This window comes from Schistocerca serialis, chromosome 11, assembly GCF_023864345.2.
Source record: "Schistocerca serialis cubense isolate TAMUIC-IGC-003099 chromosome 11, iqSchSeri2.2, whole genome shotgun sequence".
Taxonomy (NCBI): domain Eukaryota; kingdom Metazoa; phylum Arthropoda; class Insecta; order Orthoptera; family Acrididae; genus Schistocerca; species Schistocerca serialis.
In genome coordinates, this window is record NC_064648.1 from 157,427,817 (window position 1) to 157,448,939 (window position 21,123).

General features: G+C 39.5%; 1 protein-coding gene and 1 long non-coding RNA gene across 8 annotated transcripts in view; one reads left to right on the forward strand and one right to left on the reverse strand.

The window, feature by feature from the left end:
- LOC126426830 (F-box/LRR-repeat protein 14-like) overlaps positions 1 to 21,123 on the reverse strand; it is a 624,998-nt gene that overhangs the window by 575,289 nt on the left and 28,586 nt on the right. The gene's annotated exons all lie outside the window — the stretch shown is intronic.
- LOC126426836 (uncharacterized) overlaps positions 1 to 21,123 on the forward strand; it is a 409,903-nt gene that overhangs the window by 323,429 nt on the left and 65,351 nt on the right. The window lies entirely within an intron of this gene.

The window sequence follows — 21,123 nt, forward strand, 5'->3', positions numbered from 1 at the left end:
CTTTCTAGTTGTAACCAGGAGGATCTCACAACTGTTTACATTAAATTTCATTCCTTACTTTCTCACAGTTTCTTCTCAAGCATCCAGCTGTTCTTTAATCTCCTCCTTCCTGTTTCCCCAGATCATCAAGTCATCCACAAGCACCACTGCTTTCATCTTGTCTTTGCCAGTTTTTTTATTTATTTATTTTTGCCACCTTAGCCATTATCTCATCCATGACTGCAATGAAGAGGAGACATGACTATGCACTGCAATGTTTAACAGAATTTGTTTGCTAAACCAATCCATCCTTTTATTTCCCACTTTCGCACAACTCAGACTTCCACAGCACATCTCCTCCACTCTGCTTATTGTCTTTTCTCCACTCCTTTTTTTCTTCTAGTGCTTTCCAGACATTTCTTCTACACACTCTGTCGAATGCCTTAACGAAAAAGACCATCACGAGGTCTTCCCCAAATTCATAGTTGTGCTCCTTGAGCTGCCTCACTGCAAATGTGAAGCCAATAGTTGACCTCCCAAGTCTGAAGCCATGCTGTTCCTCTATCAATTTGTTCTCAATGCTTGTTCGAATTTTGCTCTCCAGGATTTTCTCATATACCTTGGCACATTATGGTATCAGAATGATTCCTCTGTAATTTCTACTATCCTTCCTATTTCCCTTCTTGAACACAGGGGCAGTTAGTGCCCTCTTCCAACCTTCTGGAGTCTTCTTATTCCACCAAACCGCATGATACAACCACTGTTTTGCAACTTCCCCTGCTGCCTTCAACATTTCGACATTTGTTTTTTCTGCATCTGGTGCCTTTCCACCTTTCATCTCGTCCAGTGCCATTTCTATTTCTTTCCATGTCATGTATGTATGTACAGGCACTTAAAGAAGATGGAAAGAAGAAGATACATGAAATGGAGATGTGAAGGAAACGACTAAGAGGAAGAAAAAGGAATAGATATCAGATGGCTGAAAGGTGTAGAGGAGTGTGCTCAAAAAAGAGGTGAGTACTGGACTAGAGTGAACACAAAAAGATGGTGGAAAAACAGAACTAGATGGCGAGGCTTATGTTCCAAAGAGACGCAGCCTGGGGCTGAAAACTGTTGAAGCACTATTTGTTGCTAATCTTTGACAAAATTTGATGTAAACAAACTCTCAGATTTCTGTGAGCTTTGTTAACTGAAAGAACTTTTGTGAACCACAATTTTCATTGAAAATGTGCCATATTAGTAAATAATTGTTTGATGTAAGCTGTTTCTTGGTATTTGCCTTAAGAATTTTGCTCTTGGTAGTAGTTTATTTTACAGACTAGTTTCAGACATTAGCTGTGGTGTTTATGCATATGCGAATTTCATATCATTATACTGCCACCTGCCTTACATATAATGCCTTTTAGCATATGCAAATGAAGATATTTCATAATAATCATGCAGAATATGACTATAGGATCAATCTAAATCTACATCTACATCTATACTCTGCAAACCACCTTGAGGTGGTACATCCCACTGTACCAGTTATTTGGGTTTCTTCCTGTTCCATTCATATATGGAGCAGAGGAAGACTGATTGTTTGAATGCCTCTGTGCGTGCAGTAATCATTCTAATCTTTCCTGACATTTCCTGTGCGAGCGATACATAGGAGGTTGTAGTATATCCCTCAAGTAGCCATTTAAAGCTGGTTCTTGAAACTTTGTTAATGGACTTTCTCAGGATAGTGTACCTCCATCTTCAAGAGTCTGCCATTTCAGTTCCTTCAGTATCTCTGTAACACTCTACCATGACTAAACAAACCTGTGACTATTCGTGCTGCCCTTCTCTGTATATGTTCAATATCCCCTTTTATCTGGTATGGGTCCCACACACTTGAGCAGTATTTTAGGATGGGTCACACAAGTGATTTGTAAGCAGTCTCTTTTGTAGAATGATTACACTTCCCCAATGTAAACCGAAGTCTACTATCTGCTTTATCCACAACTGAATGTATGTGATCATGCCATTTTATATTCCTACAAAGTATTACCCCCAGGTATTTGTATAAGTTTGCTGATACCAACAGTGAGTCACTGCTATTTTAGTCATAGAACGCTATCTTTTCTCATTTTGTGAAGTGCAAAATTTTACATTTCTGAACATTAGGGCAAGTTGCCAGTCTTTGCACCACGTTGAACTCGTATCACAATCTGACTGAACATTTACGCAGCTTCTTTCATTATAGATAAGTACATCATCTGCAAAAAGCCTGATTTTACTATTTTCCGCAGTGTCATTAATATATAAGATGAAGAGCACGAGTCCCAACACCCTTTCCTGGGGCACACCCAAAGTTACTTCTACATCTGATAATTACTCCAAGATAACATGCTGTGTCCTCCCTACCAAAAAATCCTCACTCCAGTCACAAATTCTGCTTGATACCCCATATGATCATACTTTTGACAATAAGCATAGGAGTGATACTGAGTGAAATACTTTTCAGAAATACTGCATCTATCTGGCAGCCTTTATTCAAAGCTTTCAGTACGTAAAGTGAGAAAAGTGCAAGCAGGTTTCACACGCTCAGCCTCTGATTTGATGTGTAGTGCACACCGACCCATTTAGGGGGAGCCTCCAGTTTTCAACCCTATGGCGCAAGTCCAGGAAGTAGTAGCCTAGCTTGTCACAGAACTTTTGAAGTCTCTGGTTCAGTCCTTCCGCTCAACTCAGAAGCAAAGGGCCATGATCAGTCCTGGGAAGAACAATGCTGAAAATTATGAGCTTCATTGCAACTCCACACACAGGGCTAGTATTCTCAACCATCTCTGCCAATCACTGGAATGACCCAAAAATGACTTCGGAGCCCAGATGACAGGTATCATTTGTTCTGACCTGCAGCACAATCTGCAGCTGGATGCACCCCGTTCCCTCAATGGCTGCTGAAATAGCCTCTTCAACATGTTGAATGAGACTCCCAGCCATACACACCGAGTGCATCTGGTGTCCTTTTCTGTCCCTTGCTGCCTTTTCCTGAAGGAGGAATATGTGTATGTGTATGTGTATGCAATCAGTGTAAGGTATGTAATATACACAATTTCCATAGGCAATTGCTGCACATGCAAAAATTGCTATGTATCACAGAATATATATAATGCTACACATCTAATCTGTATTACCTCTGTTAGCAGAACAAAGAAATGTGTTGTCATTAAAAACTACTAGTGAAATTTTCAGCAATTTTTTGTTTATTCAATTGGCCTGTTCACTTTAAATAATGTTTCATTATACAGAAATTACACGCGGCTAAATTAAAAAAAAAAAAAAAATAGTGTGGTGGAAAATATAATTTCTTACTGCCAGAAATGATTGTGTTGGCACCGGATGACTTTATGGGAGATGCACAACAAATGATATCCAAGTAATTTTCTGCCCTTTTGATCGCAGTGCTGAGTTAGCTGTGTGCAAATGAACACGAGTTTTTCCCACGTTGAACATGTGTTCATTCTTCAAAGTTACTTCAACTCAAAATCTTTCTCAAAATGTCAGGGAAACTTTACTGTAGCTTTTCCTAAAACAAGGCTGCCTAACAAATCAATGATTTCGCACACAGTAGCTTGTTTCAGAATGACTGACAATTGGAAGTGTGTATGAATGTGAATGTTCTGGCCGGACTTCAGTCTTTAGCGATGCCTCATTGGAAAATAATGAGCTTCATTGTTACTTTCACCATGGAAGTCAATATGAAGACTGTCTCAGCAAACTGGAATGTCTTACAGGAGTGTTCACAAAGCAACAAAGAAGCTGAAACTCACAAAGAAGCTGAAACTCTGCCTTGTCGCTTTCACATTTTGCATGAACTTCCAGAACCCGATAAGCGGAGAAAGTCTACATTACTGTCAATGATTCTTGCACCTTACTCACAACAGTGTTTTGGTGATGGATTCTGTTTTCTACTCTGATGAAGCATGGTTTCATCTATGTGGCTATGTAATCCATCAGAAGGACAGATATTGGAGTTCAGGAAGTCCTCATGTTTTCCAAGAGACCCCGCTACATTCACAGAATGTTGGAGTTTGGTGTGCAATTTCATCCAAAAGAATTGTAGGCCCAACTTTTTCTTGGAAATAATAGCAGCTGAACTTTACCATGACATGATCATGCAGTTTACTGCTATGTTAGTGGACAATGAATGATATTGTTGGCTGCAGCAAAATACTGCAACAGTGCACGAGGTGAATAGCAGCACGATAATGTTGTGCAAGTTCTTTGGGGGGACGTTATTTTACATGATCTGTGGCTGCCTAGATCCCCAGATTTATCTCTCTGCAACCTTTTTTTCTTTGGGGAAAAGTCAAGGATACTGTCTATAATAACAGCTTTCACACAACTGACCAACTGAAGCACAATGGAAAAGGTGTAATATACCGCATAAGTGTAGTGACCATCCAAAAAGTAGCAGCTAACATGAAGAAACGTATTGAGATGTTTGTTCCAGGACATGAAGGACATTTCCAGCACCTATTACGATAAAATATATATTGCGAGTACACTGATCATTCAAAACATTGTAACCACTGCCCACCACGATGTTGGATGCGACCTGGTGTCATTGCGGGAACATAATGCGGTAAGAAAGGTATGTAAGTGGAGCAGATCTGGACGCAGAATCACCCGAGTGGAGATACGGGCTACAAACAGGGAAATCCATTGAGATAAGTGTCTTTGACAAAAGGCAGGTTATTATCATTATGCAGAGACTGTCAAAGAGTATCTCAAAAATGATGAAACTGGTCAAATGTTCACAAGCTACTGTAATGAGCACCTGTGGAAAGAGGCAGGAGGACAGTGAACCTACCACTAGGTGCTAAATGGTGGGATGTCAACAACTCTTCACAGAATGTGGGTTTCGAAGGCCTGTCTGCCAGTAAAGTAGGATAGCTGGTGATCTGTGGCATCTCTGCCAAAAGAGCACAATGGTGGTGCACACACAATTGTTTCAGAGCACACTGTTCATCGTACACTGTTGAACGTGGAACTCTGCAGTAGACCACCCCTACATGTTCACATGTTGACCTAACGACATCATCAATTACAGCTGCAGTGAATTGCAGTGGGTACAAGACCATCAGGATTCGACCATCGGTCAACGGAAACATGTCAGAATGAATCATATTTTTGCTACATTAGGTTGACGGTCGACTCGACAAATGCCACCACTGAGGCGAATTGCGGCTCGAAACGTGCAGCATGCCACGGATGCAGTCTGATGAGAGCAGTGTTATGCTGTGGGAGATATTCTCCTGAGCTTGCTCGGGACCTGTGGTAGTAATCAGAGACATGCTGACAGCTGCAAACCACCTGCTTCCCTTCATGCTCAGTGTCTTCCCCAACAGCGATGTCATCTTCCAGCAGTATGATTGTCCATGTCTTGGAGCCAGAAACGTGTACAGTCATTTAAGGAGCATTATAGTGAACTCAGGTTGATATCTCGGCGACCAAATTTGTCTATACTGAGGCCGGTGAAACTTTGCCCTTGATATGTGTGTTTCAGGTTGGCAGGATAACAGTTTACCGAGTGAAGGTTGAGAAGCATGTGGTGCCAGGTGTGTGGCATGAATCAGTCCCAGTGCAGTAATCACTTCCTGTCATGACGTCAAAGCTCCCGCATTGCTGGCTTTGTTTTGTGTGTACATAAGCAACATATATTGTGGTTGGTTTCTCCTGAGTGATTGCATTGTTCTATGCTTCAGGAAATTCTGACATGAGAAAAAAGTCACAGAAAAGAGATCATTCGTACAATATGTTGCGTCAAGATGTGCCGCTAAACAGCCAGGCACTGGAGTTATTACAGAGAACTATTGAGTTTTATGAGCAGGGAGAGAATATGTAAGTATTCACGGACGGCCATCGGTTCCTGCCAATAAAGTAGTAAAACACACAGGAAAAACTCTTAGACTTATTGGAAGAACAGTAACAGGTAAGGGGGTGATACTGCAAAAGTTGAGAGATGGAGATGCAGGCCGTAATGATTCAGAGGCGTCTGGATTGGATAATGTAATTTTACTAACTCCTGGAAAGAAGAAAAGGCAGCCTCACCCCCCCCCCCCCCCCCCAACAGACTTGGATTCCTTTCAGAGTGATGGTATTTGAGTCATCTTTATGCTTACTGCAGCAGGCAAGAGTAGCCTACCATAGCAAAGTTGCAATTATCGTTAAAAGAAAGTGAACTTTTCAGGGGTGGGAAAACTTCATTGAAAATTGTGCTGAAAAGTATGGGTTTCCATTACAAAGTGCTAGATGGATGGAAAGTCCTGTTAGAAAAGATGCATACTGTAACAGTTCAAAGCATATTCTTGCACAAAGCATAGAACAATGCAATCACACAGGAGAAACCAACCACAATATATGTTGCTTATGTACACACAAAACAAAGCCAGCAACGCGGGGCACAGACATTAATTCCATAATATGGCTAGACAAAACATGGGTTAATGCCAGGGAAGCTGTCAGTAAATGATGGATGCATGACACTCCAAGCAGTAGTGGTCATCACACAATGGTAAGAGGAGCTAGATTAATTGTGGTCCATGCAGTTTTTTCCAGTGGTTTTGTTCCTGACACACTCTTAGCTTTTTGGTCGAAAAAGACAGGTAGTTACCATGAGGACATGGGTCACACATGATTTGTTGAGTGGTTCAGGAACCTTTTAAAACATCTTCCTATTTTCGTGGCACAAAGACTGTTCCATAAAATTTCAGGCATGCAGTCACATATTAGAAGAAGCTCGAAATTTTATGGAACACCTTTTAAAATAGTTTTCAGTTCCTACAACAATTGTGATGGACATTCAGTGATAATGAACAAGGCCACAACAACAAATGACCACAAAGAAGTTATGGTGCAGTGGTTACAGGCACAAAATATTGGTGCAGATATCAGCATGACGAAGTTTTTGTTATATTTGCTTGTTAATGAAAATAAGCCAATGATGCCTACTTACATAGTGGACGAAATCACCAAGGAGCAGCATCATACTGTAATAAGGATGCCACAATATCACTGCCATTTCAATCGCATTGAGTTAGTATGGAGTGATGTGAAGACATATATAAAAAACAATAATAAGTCCTTTACAATACTAGAGGTGGAAACGCTGTTGCATGAAGCTCTTGTGACTGAGGATGCAGCCTGATGCAGAAAAAAAGGTCGAGCACATTGAAAACTTATTCGAGCAGCACAGACATTGGAAGGTATCACTGGTAACCGTGAACAGCTAGTGATTTATCTTGGTGATGACAACGATGAAGATGGTTTCACCTCTGATTCCAACAACAGTGATGATGGGGAGCTGGATGCAATTGTGTCATTGTCACCATAAATTGATGAGTGAAAAGCTATGAAAATTAGTTATTTATTGCATCAATGTCATAATAAAATGTAGGGTGAGAAGCTACAACCTCAGTTATTATTTATTTTGTAAACTATGTACCATACTGTTTCCAAGATATCGGTCATCATCAAACGTTTATTTCCTGTATTTCTTTGCTCCATTATCGAAGGTGTGTGCAATGTTATACTTGTATCTACGGTATAATGCAGTTGTTTATTTTCTGTCTTGTGGTAGCAACTCAAAAACAAATTATTATTGCCCAGTAGCGTACATTTACGAGGTGGAATGGAAATCCGTATCGTCTGCTATGTATGTAGAGGCTGCTGTTGCAACATTGCTATTGCAGTATAGCCAACGTAACTTGACATAATGTGAACTGTCAAGTGCAATGTTTTACTGGCTCAGATATAATGTAAATCCTACGGAACCCATCTGGGTGGCCATCACCATGTATGAAAATCAATGGCCCATTATTTACACGAATTACATGACCTGTGTGTAGATATCTGATGCCACGTACCTCCACAAATAAACTATCGGATCCCTGACATGCAGAATCAGTGATGCATTCATTCCAAAGGCAGACAACTTTACGTTTAAGCACGTCATGTCACCAGAGGTTGAACAATGTCCTCATTTCTGTCCTTGTATTCTTTTCACTCTTTCTTCAACAACCAAGTCTCTTACAACACTTTTACAGACTGCATTGTGAGACAGTGTTGTCAAGACTTCTCTTTCCACAGTGGTTATTGTGTGGGTCCTACCTCCAACAACTAAAAATACTGTTTTCACCACCACAGGAGACTTCTCACTCATTACAAAATCATAACTGGGAAAAGAATGGTCAGATCAATCATCTCTGCCCATCTTCAAAGTAAAATTAATAATCACATTTGGTTTAATTATTTCTCCCCTTTCCTTCCTTTTCCCCTTTCTATAAGTGAACACTGAGTTATCTGCTTTTGTAGAAAGCATGGCAACAGTTTGTTTATCCTCCATGCCAGAGCCATCATTTTGTAATAGCAGAGGCATTTTATCTCATGTTTCTTTATATGTACAACTCCTTTCTTGATCATAGCTGGAAGATTCTTGTTATTGGCCTGCATCATTCCTGTGAGTTGCACATTCTGTTTCAATGGTTCTGTTAAAAACTGTCCTGCATGTTTTTACACTTTTGTAATGCCATATTCAGTAGCACACCATGGAAGCATTTCATTTCTTCTGCAGTAACGTTTCTCCAGTCCCACCATACTGAACACTGTGGAAGCAGGGTCACTATTGTTACTTTTACTGTAGCATACCTGTTCATTTTGTCTGCTATTTGTTGAAGTAGGTCATTTGTAAAAATTAAGTGAAACCAACAATATTATTACATTCCATGCTCAATTTTTCATTGTTTGATTTTAACTGAAACTAACCAACTCATGATGATGAAAGAGGACTAGCTTCACTGAAAACTCTCAGATCTATGACACTGCATCAAAACACTATTTGAAGCCATACCTCTGCAGAACACATCGTGCCTTGCTGGTAGTTGTGTTGCAGTAAGGAAGAAATACTGGTGGCCTGACCTCTTCCACTGACTCATCGAGTACCCTCTGCCTTCCCCTTTCTTCCATTTGTCTGCTTAAGGAGTGCTTTTAATCTGGCACTCGGCTTGATGCGTTCTGCCTTCTTACCCTCCCAAGACCTCTTCATAAATTCATAACACTTTTTCATTCCATTCCTCTGACTCTTATATTAAAGCTTCTCCATAAATATGTCTTTCATTATCAAGTGCTCCAGAGGCTAGATGATTTATAACTGTTTTTACTGTGATGATCCTGTCTTCCAAATCTCCCCTAGTTTCAACTCGCCAGTTGATTTTCACTTTCTTAGGGATAATAATGTTGAATATTATTGTGATAGATGTATTTTTGTCAATTCTATAAATGTGGTCATAGAATTTTCAGAACCTCTTTTGTACAGTGTTAGTTAGCTTCTCTATTCGCTAGTCAGATGTTCTTCTCTTCATCCAACTTCCATTTCCTTGTGAGGATCCTCATATTTTTCTAAGTATTTTCCAATTCTGTAACTTTACAGTGCTCTCTCATGGCTATGGTCTCTGATCATATAGTGCCCCCAGAATTGTAATGTCACAATTTCAGATTAAGTGAAATTATTTGTTTGTTAGAGAGTTGTTCCACATCAAGTGGGTCAGTGGCCCACAGCTAACCATTTGCAAACTGATGAAATTTTGCACATATGTTCTGTATACAATAAAATTGAACTTTGCATAATTTTCCCTCAGGATACACAGAACTTGTGGTTTCACATGGCTTTCTGTAAATGGCTCTAAAATATTATGTGAGCTCTAGCGCAATTGGGACAAATTTAAAGTGACTTAAAATTTAAACTAGTAGTAACACAAATAAGGTACACGGATCAGATGCACAATGTTTTGTGCTCCACACAATGTTAAAATTTCAAGACTGTGTGTGCTATGTGAGGTGAAAACTGGGTAAAAATAAATTGTGGCAATTTTTCAACCATTTTATGACTAGTAATTTTTTGACAAACAACTTATGAGTGCCCTTTAGCAATTATGCAGAGAATTTACTTGTGATCAATTCTACCAAAGTGATACAGTCTTGTAAGTATTCTGGAAGATATTAATGTGTTCTCATGGTTTTCTTCAGCAAATCTGTCCATACTGTAAGGTCACATTGTTAAATATTATCATGTCCTATTTAAGGACAGCAGTGATTAAAAAGGGAGTGTGACAGGGCTGTAGCCTATCCCCAATGCTATTCAACTGGTACACTGAGCAAGGAGTCAAGGAACCAACAAAATACAGAGTGTCCCAGGCGGAATGGTCAATATTCAGGGTTTGACAGGAATAGCGATTCGAAACAAAAAAGGCTAGTAGCCATGGGCACTTGTTCAGTACAAGGGATTTGTTTCACAATCATGAAGATGAACAAGTACTCGTGGCTCCTGACTTATGCACTTTAGAGTCAATCTTTACTACATTTTTTTGCTCTGGACGAGCATCTTATCATCTCCCTGAACACTGATGATTCCTTGTTAGAAACCATGTACATAAAGAGAGAATTAAAGTTCCAGCAGAAAAGATAATAAAAAAAAAAATTTGAGACTAACTGATGCCACTGTTATTGTGTCACAGATATCAAAGGACTCGGCAGAGTGGATTAATGGAATGGTTGTTGTTGTTGTTGTTGTTGTTGTTGTGGTCTTCAGTCCTGAGACTGGTTTGATGCAGCTCTCCATGCTACTCTATTCTGTGCAAGCTTCTTCACCTCCCAGTGCCTACTGCAGCCTACATCCTTCTGAATCTGATTAGTGTATTCGTCTCTTGGTCTCCCTCTACGATTTTTACCCTCCACCCTGCCCTCCAATAGTAAATTGGTGATCCCTCGATGCCTCAGAATGTGTCCTACCCACCGATCCCTTCTTCTAGTCAAGTTGTACCACAAACTCCTCTTCTCCCCAGTTCTATTCAATACCTCCTCATTAGTTATGTGATCTACCCATCTAATCTTCAGCATTCTTCTGTAGTACCACATTTCGAAAGCTTCTATTCTCTTCTTGTCCAAACTATTTATCGTCCATGTTTCACTTCCATACATGGCTACACTCCATACAAATACTTTCAGAAATGACTTCCTGACACTTAAATCTATACTCGATGTTAACAAATTTCTCTTCTTCAGAAACACTTTCCTTGCTATTGCCAGTCTACATTTTATATCCTCCCTACTTCGACCATCAACAGTTATTTTGAAGCTTCCTGGCAGATTAAAACTGTGTGCCCGACCGAGACTCGAACTCGGGACCTTTGCCTTTCGCGGGCAAGTGCTCTACCAACTGAGCTACCAAAGCACGACTCACGTCCGGTACTCACGGCTTTACTTCTGCCAGTATCTCGTCTCCTACCTTCCAAACTTTACAGAAGCTCTCCTGCGAACCTTGCAGAACTAGCACTCCTGAAAGAAAGGATATTGCGGAGACATGGCTTAGCCACAGCCTGGGGGATGTTTCCAGAATGAAATTTTCACTCTGCAGTGGAGTGTGCGCTGATATGAAACTTTCAATATCCTTTCTTTCAGGAGTGCTAGTTCTGCAAGGTTCGCAGGAGAGCTTCTGTAAAGTTTGGAAGGTAGGAGACGAGATAGTGGCAGAAGTAAAGCCGTGAGTACCGGACGTGAGTCGTGCTTTGGTAGCTCAGTTGGTAGAGCACTTGCCCGCGAAAGGCAAAGGTCCCGAGTTCGAGTCACGGTCGGGCACACAGTTTTAATCTGCCAGGAAGTTTCATATCAGCACACACTCCGCTGCAGAGTGAAAATTTCATTCTGGAAACAGTTATTTTGCTCCCCAAATAGCAAAACTCCTTTACTACTTTAAGTGTCTCATTTCCCAATCTAATTCCCTCAGCATCACCCGACTTAATTCGACTACATTCCATTATCCTCGTTTTGCTTTTGTTGATGTTCATCTTATACCCTCCTTTCAAGACTCCGTCCATTCCGTTCAACTGCTCTTCCAAGTCCTTTGCTGTCTCTGACAGAATTACAAAGTCATCGGCGAACCTCAAAGTTTTTATTTCTTCTCCGTGGATTTTAATACCTACTCCGAATTTTTCTTTTGTTTCCTTTATTGCTTGCTCAATATACAGATCGAATAACATCGGAGAGAGACTACGACCCTGTCTCACTCCCTTCCCAACCACTGCTTCCCTTTCATGTCCCTCGACTCTTATAACTGCCATCTGGTTTCTGTACAAATTGTAATTAGCCATTCACTCCCTGTATTTTACCCCTGCCACCTTCAGAATTTGAAAGAGTATTCCAGTCAACATTGTCAAAAGCTTTCTTCACGTCTACAAATGCTAGAAACGTAGGTTTGCCTTTACTTAGTCTAGCTTCTAAGATAAGTCGTAGGGTCAGTATTGCCTCACGTGTTCCCATATTTCTACAGAATCCAAACTGATCTTCCCCGAGGTCGGCTCCTACCAGTTTTTCCATTCGTCTGTAAAGAATTTGCATTAGTATTTTGCAGCCGTGACTTATTAAACTGATAGTTCAGTAATTTTCACATCTGTCAACGCCTGCTTTGTTTGGGATTGGAATTGTTATATTCTTCTTGAAGTCTGAGGGTATTTTGCCTGTCTCATACATTTTGCTCACCAGATGGTAGAGTTTTGTTAGGACTGGCTCTCCCAAGTCCGCCAGTAGTTCTAATGGAATGTTGTCTACTCTGGGGGCCTTGTTTCGACTCGGGTCTTTCAGTGCTCTGTCAAACTCTTCACGCAGTATCGTATCTCCCATTTCATCTTCATCTACATTATCTTCCCTTTCTATAACATTGCCCTCAAGTACATCACCCTTGTATAGACCCCCTATATACTCCTTCCACCTTCCTGCTTTCCCTGCTTTGCTTAGAACTGGGTTTCCATCTCAGCTCTTGATATTCATGCAAGTGGTTCTCTTTTCTCCAAAGGTCTCTTTAATTTTCCTGTAGGCAGTATGTATCTTACCCCTAGTGAGATAGACCTCTACATCCTTACATTTGTCCTCTAGCCAGCCCTGCTTAGCCATTTTGCACTTCCTGTCGATCTCATTTTTTAGACGTTTGTATTCCTTTTTGCCTGCTTCATTTACTGCATTTTTGTATTTTCTCCTTTCATCAATTAAATTCAATATTTCGTCTGTTACCCAAGGGTTTCTACTAGCCCTCGTCTTTTTACCTACTTGATCCTCTGCTGCCTTCACTACTTCATCCCTCAAAGCTACCCATTCTTCTTCTACTGTATTTCCTTCCCCCATTCCTGTCAATTGTTCCTTCATGTTCTCCCTGAAACCCTGTGCAACCTCTGGTTTAGTCAGTTTATTCAGGTCCCATCTCCTTAAATTCCCACCTTTTTGCAGTTTCTTCAATTTTAATCTACATGGAATGGTTAGTGTCTTGAAAAGATATTATAAGATGAACAGCAAGAAAAGTAAATGAGGGTGTGGAATGTATGGTCACTTTGAATCAGGTCATGCAGTGAGAAAATGAAACACTAAAACTAGTAGATGAGTTAAAACATTTTGGGCAGCAAAATAACTAATGCTAGCTGAAGTAGAGAGGATATAAAATGCAAACTGGCAATAGTAAGAAAAGTGTTCCTGAAAAAGATGAAGTTTTGAATGCTGAATATATGTTTAAGATTTAGGAAGTAATTTTTCTGAAGGCATTTGTCTGGAGTGTAGCTTTGTACGGAAGGAAAATGTTGACGATATGCAATTCACACAAGGAGAGAACAGAAGCCTTCAAAGTGCAGTGCTACACAAGACTGCTGAAGGTTACATGGGCAGATGGCATAGCTAATGAGGATGTATTGAACTGAATCAGTGAGAAAAGAAATTTGTGGCACAATTTGACTAAAAGAAGAGATCAGTTGACACAAAACATCTTGAGGCATCATCAGCCTGTTAATTGTGGGGGGATAAAAGCTGTAAAGGGAGACCTCGGCTGGACTACAGGAGGTAGGTACAAATGGGGTTATGTTGCAACAGTTCATTCAGCGATGAAGAGGCTGGCAGAAGATAGACTACCATGGAGAGTTTCATCAAAGCAGTCTTCAGACTGAAGCAACAACATCATTTTTGTTTCAGTACAAACCACGTGTTTTTGCACTAGAAAAGGTTTTTGTTTGTTTTGGAGACCCTCCGGATAAAGGTTAAAGGAATGAACTCTTGATAAAGAAAAAGCATCCAAATGAAGAAAGCTCACAATAACTGTGTCCATTCTGCCAGAATGATGTTCATGCGAAATCTGTTGCTCTCTTACAGTCTTGAAAGGCTTCAGATGCCGACAGTGTTGCTGACAAACAGATGGAAACTGCAGAAAGGGTCAAATCAATTTTGCCAAGCCTTCTCAGAGATTTGATAGATGATACATTTCTATAGCAAAATTGAAAAGCTTACATCTGAAATACATTTGTACCAGCTTGGACAATATTTGATACTGAAGACAGCTCATTTGTGGACCCATATCTACTGGGACAATTTTGCTTCTTTCACTCTAGTCAGTTTATACTATTAGATATGATTAATGCCCAGATTTACATGCAAATGTGTGACGCAGCCACGTTTGCACGATTTTGCCATTTGGGGAGTAAATGCATATTCTGACAATTTTGGCGACACACCTGCATGAAGTTAGACAGTTATATTGCATACTGTATCATTTATCTGGCCTCAGAACATACACTGCAATAACTTGCATGACAGCAAGATTATTAACATTTTTGCTATATGAATTATGCTGAAAGTGCGAAACATCAGTAATTCTACAAATTTTTGTTGCAGTCTGTTAACTCGTAATGAGCTTGAGCGCCCCAGGTTCAGATGGGTGGATGTCAATGGAAAACAATACATTTTGTGTCAAAAAATGTAAATGAAAGTAGGGTCATACTGTAATTAAGTGATGCTGTCTCATATATTGTTACGGTAAGGAACATAATTATTTTATCCTAATACACTAAAGCATATTACATGTTTAGCCCACATGATACACTGTTTAGCTGACACAGTGACTCTAACACATGACAATGTGAATAAGCTGATATCCTCGACAAATAAGGTAAATAGACACACAAAAACAAAGGTTTGATAAGTCAGACAGCATTAATTAAAATCACGCGCTGACTTTTTTCCTACTGAAGGTATCCTTAAAAGCACCTGCGCCACCGCATCCTATTTTAACCAGATGGAGTACCTGAATGAATCCCACCATCTTTTACTATGATAATTTTGATGAAGATAAGTTGGTAAGAAACCGTAAATACCCACAAATTTATTGAAGTTAACACCTGTTTGCTTCATTCTACTGAAAAACATTAAATGCAGTTTGTGGAAGTGGCATTCAAGAAAACACCTTTGAAGAATGACCCAACTTACATCAAATCAGATTTTGTGCATTTGTCAGCAGCAATACGTTGGAAGCCACAGGTAATTGGTGGAATTCCAACAAGTATCGAAGAGGTTGAAAAATCTTTGCAATCATTCCGTGGAAAAGTGAGTGTTGCAGCAAAACATAAAAAATAAAAGTTATTACATCAAATCCTGATTCTGAATTTTTGAAGTTAACAAAAAAATATAAGCGCTCCTAAAATAGTGTAAAACATCTTGGATTTATTTTATGAGCATAACATGGAGTCATACGAGCAATGACATACACGACATAAAAAATAGTCCATAAAATACTTGAAAATGGCCTAAAGCTGAAAGTGTACAATTGTTGTTGCTGTTGTTGTGGTCTTCAGTCCTGAGACTGGTTTGATGCAGCTCTCCATGCTACTCTATCCTGTGCAAGCTTCTTCATCTCCCAGTACCTACTGCAACCTACATCCTTCTGAATCTGCTTAGTGTATTGATCTCTTGGTCTCCCTCTACGATTTTTACCCTCCACGCTGCCCTCCAATGCTAAATTTGTGATCCCTTGATGCCTCAAAACATGTCCTACCAACCGATCCCTTCTTCTAGTCAAGTTGTGCCACAAACTTCTCTTCTCCCCAATCCTATTCAATACCTCCTCATTAGTTACGTGATCTACCCATCTAATCTTCAGCATTCTTCTGTAGCACCACATTTCGAAAGCTTCTATTCTCTTCTTGTCCAAACTGGTTATCGCCCATGTTTCACTTCCATACATGGCTACACTCCACACAAATACTTTCAGAAACGACTTCCTGACACTTAAATCTATACTCGATGTTAACAAATTTCTCTTCTTCAGAAACGATTTCCTTGCCATTGCCAGTCTACATTTTATATCCTCTCTACTTCGACCATCATCAGTTATTTTACTCCCTAAATAGCAAAACTCCTTTACTACTTTAAGTGTCTAATTTCCTAATCTAATCCCCTCAGCATCCCCCGATTTAATTTGACTACATTCCATTATCCTCGTTTTGTTTTTGTTGATGTTCATCTTATATCCTCCTTTCAAGACACATTGTATCTGAAATAAAAAGAACCGCAGCTGAGGGCATCATGAAATTTTTCAAAAAATTCATCACAGGTGCAGACCCTACCACAGTGAAAATGATATGACTTGTCCAAAATTTCTTCATTTCAATACACATCTGTCAGTTCTTGTGATATAGAAAGGTCATTTTCCATGTACAAAAATGTTCTGTCTGAGAAAGGCAAGAGACTACGTGGCAAAAATTTGGAGAAATGGCTGTTGTATCCTATTTTAGAAGAAAATAAAAACAAATAAAGAAAGTTATTTTCATACCAAATATTTTTATTGTTTTGCTGCTACAATGTGCATGCTTAAATATGAAATACTGCTTGAATGCAAGCACATTTTAAGACTTTACCATCTGTAAGAATACAGGTTCTAGTTATGATATATCATGGATACTGTACTTAGTGTCAGTAATGACAAATTCAAACAACCAGTTCTTTTATTTTTCCTTATTCTATCATAAGAGCATTTTGCAATGCCATAAATGGTTTCAACCAGCAAGTGATCATGTTTAGACTAAAGACACTGTGAAGGAACATTAGTGTTCACTCACAAAATTTTTATTTTACGTCTTCTTTTTCATACTAATAAGCTATGGTTTTCTCTTCCTGCCTGCAAGACCATATTTGATTCATATTTTATAATTTTGTATTTCATGACAATACATAGTTAATGCCGGACCAACGATGTGGTGGTGCCTCATGTGGGCAGCAATGACAACTGGAAGAGTATGATGGATTGACAGAATGGAGCCATTGGCCAACAGATGGCACTAGTGGACTGGTAGCATCAGGCAGTGATACCAACAGACATTAAAAGGCATAAACTGTGTTAAAAAGAATAATCTCTCTTTTGTGAGATAGAAAAGACAATACTTTATACATGAAAAAAAATGTAACTTGAGATGCTCGGCCATTTTGTCAATGTATAAAGTGTAATTTAGTGTTAAATATGAAAGATACAAATGTATTGTTTTGTCTCTGGCATTCTCTGTACAGAAAAAGGAATGGTATGTCAACTGTACTGAAATTTGTGACTATTGCACCTTGACTAAAAAAATATAAAAATTTATTCAACACTGCTGTTTTCTATTAAATAGAAAATAATCCAGGTAGTTACTGTTGGCATATTATCAGAGTCTGCAAACTGAGTAGAAATTAACTTTGAGTTTTATTTGCAGTAATATTATTTCATGACAAGTTAGACTACTGTGAAGACTTATCATCGTACAGTGCACTGATTTTTTTCCTCTCTTCACTGACATTGCCAAAAATGCACAAGGGAAAAAAACCAAGGCTTTTCCATACAGCACATTTGTGGCAAAATGAAAATTCTAAAAGTAGCATGAAGTTTTTACTGGCAAAGTTTCCTTACTGCTTAGCTGGATAAAGCATCTCATGAAAAATTAAATAGCACTATACTAACATGATACATGGAAGAACCCTGGAGATACTAAAAGGTATCAGACAGATTATATAATGGTAAGACAGGGATTTAGGAACCAGGTTATAAATTGTAAGACATTTCCAGGAGCAGATGTGGACTCTGACCACAATCTATTGGTTATGAACTGTAGATTAAAACTGAAGAAACTGCAAAAAGGTGAGAATTTAAGGACATGGGACCTGGATAAACTGAAAGAACCAGAGGTTGTACAGAGTTTCAGGGAGAGCATAAGGGAACAACTGACAGGAATGGGAGAAAGAAACACAGTAGAAGAAGAATAGGTAGCTTTGAGGGATGAAATAGTGAAGGCAGCAGAGGATCAAATAGGTAAAAAGACAAGTGCTAGTAGAAACCCTTGGGTAACAGAAGAAATACTGAATTTAGTTGATGAAAGAGAAAATATAAAAATGCAGTAAATGAAGCAGGCAGAAAGGAATACAAACGTCTTAAAAATGAGATCGACAGGAAGTGCAAAATGGCTAAGCAGGGATGGCTAGAGGACAAATGTAAGGATGTAGAGGCACATACCACTAGGGATAAGACAGATACTGCCTACAGGAAAATCAGAGACACCATTGGAGAAAGGAGAACCACTTGCGTGAATATCAAGAGCTTTGATGGAAACCCAGTTCTAAGCAAAGAAGGGAAAGCAGAAAGGTGGAAGGAGTACATAGAGGGTCTATACAAGGGCGATGTACTTGAGGACAATATTATGGAAATGGAAGAGGAGGTAGATGAAGATGAAATGGGAGACAAGATACTGCGTGAAGAGTTTGACAGAGCACTGAAAGACCTGAGTCGAAACAAGGCCCCCGGAAGTAGACAACATTCCATTAGAACTACTGATGGCCTTGGGAGAGCCAGTCCTGACAAAACTCTACCATCTGGTGAGCAAGATGCATGAAACAGGCGAAATACCTTCAGACTTCAAGAAGAATATAATATTTCCAATCCCAAAGAAAGCAGGTGTTGAAAGATGTGAAAATTACCGAACTATTAGTTTAATAAGTCACGGCTGCAAAATACTAACATGAATTCTTTACAGACAAATGGAAAAACTGGTAGAAGCCGACCTCGGGGAAGATCAGTTTGGAATCCATAGAAACGTTGGAACACGTGAGGCAATACTGATCCTACGACCTATCTTAGAAGATAAATTAAGGAAAGGCAAACCTACGCTTCTAGCATTTGTAGACTTTGAGAAAGCTTTTGACAATGTTGACTGGAATACTCTCTTTCAAATTCTCAAGGTGGCAGGGGTAAAATGCAGGGAGTGAGAAGAAATAAAAACTTTGAGTTTCGCCGATGACATTGTAATTCTCTCAGAGGCAGCAAAGGACCTGGAAGAGCAGTTGAACGGAATGGACAATGTCTTGAAAGGAGGGTATAAGATGAACATCAACAAAAGCAAAACGAGGATAATGGAATGTAGTCGAATTAAATTGGGCGATGCTGGGGGAATTACATTAGGAAATGAGACACTTAAAGTAGTAAAGGAGTTTTGATGTTTGGGGAGCAAAATAACTGACGATGGTTGAAGTAGAGAGGATTAAAATGTAGACTGGCAATGGCAAGGAAAGAGTTTCTGAAGAAGAGAAATTTGTTAACATTGAGTATAGATTTAAGTGTCAGGAAGTCGTTTCTGAAAGTTGTTGTTGTTGTGGTGTTCAGTCCTGAGACTGGCTTGATGCAGCTCTCCATGCTACGCTATCCTGTGCAAGCTTTTTCATCTCCCAGTACCTACTGCAACCTACATCCTTCTGAATCTACTTAGTGTATTCATCTCTTGGTCTCCCTCTACGATTTTTACCCTCCATGCTGCCCTCCAATACTAAATTGGTGATCCCTTGATGCCTCAGAACATGTCCTACCAACCGATCCCTTCTTCTGGTCAAGTTGTGCCACAAACTTCTCTTGTCCCCAATCCTATTCAATACTTCCTCATTAGTTATGTGATTTACCCATCTAATCTTCAGCTTTCTTCTGTAGCACCACATTTCGAAAGCTTCTATTCTCTTCTTGTCCAAACTATTTATCGTCCACGTTTCACTTCCATACATGGCTACACTCCATACAAATACTTTCAGAAATGACTTCCTGACACTTAAATCTATACTCAATGTTAACAAATTTCTCTTCTTCAGAAACACTTTCCTTGCCATTGCCAGTCTACATTTTATATCATTTCTGAAAGTATTTGTATGGAATGTGGCCATGTATGAAAGTGAAACGTGGACGATAAATAGTTTGGACAAGAAGAGAACAGAAGCTTTCAAAATGTGGTGCTACAGAAGAATGCTGAAGATTAAATGACTAGATAACACAACGAATGAGAAGGTATTGAATAGAATTGGGGAGAAGAGAAATTTGTGGCACAACTTGACTAGAAGAAGGGATCAGTTGGCAGGACATGTTCTAAGGCATCAAAGGATCACCAATTTATTATTGGAGCGCAGCGTGGAGGGTAACAATCGTAGAGGGAGACCAAGAGATGAATACACTAAGCAGATTCAGAAGGATGTAGGTACTGGGAGATGAAGAAGCTTGCACTGGATAGAGTAGCATGGAGAGCTGCATCAAACCAGTCTCAGGACTGAAGACCACAACAACACATCTCTGGGATTTGTGAAGACAGCTGCACAAAAACTACTGTGTGTCATGCACATGAAAATGAACAAATCTGTAAAGAGGAGATGCACCCCATTAGTTCCATCAGCTACCACAACACAGTATTACAAGCATTACCAACAACAAATGAAGATGCCATTGTAATGGATACAAATGATGTAGAGTAAGCAGTATTTCACAGTTCACTGCTCAGTATAGATGACATTTTCAGAGGAACAACAAGTTTTGTTGTTGAACAGTATTTTTCCAGTCACTGACATGCACGTGTCATAAACACATTTTCTGGTAAATACCCATATGCCACAGTGACCGACAATTCAACAGTTACAAAATTAATCATCTATTTCTGTGACTGCAGATCAGTTACATACGAGGAGAGAACCGGAAGGCTAGCCACTCTGAAAGATGCTAAATAGGCTGAGATGGAGGATGCATTCACATTCAAAATGTTGAAGACAGTATCTGCCCAGTCTCAGATATTGATGCTCAAAAAGAAGTTAAAACTTCATGAATGTTCATGGTGTACATGAATTGATGGCGCATGGTTGTTGTGTATCAATACATCACTAAACAGTTCACTTTGTTTCTTAAGGCAGATGAACAGGATTGTCAGTTACTGCACTGCAGTGGCAGCTGTCACTTTTCTAATGAAACAACACATTTGTTACGTGAAAATT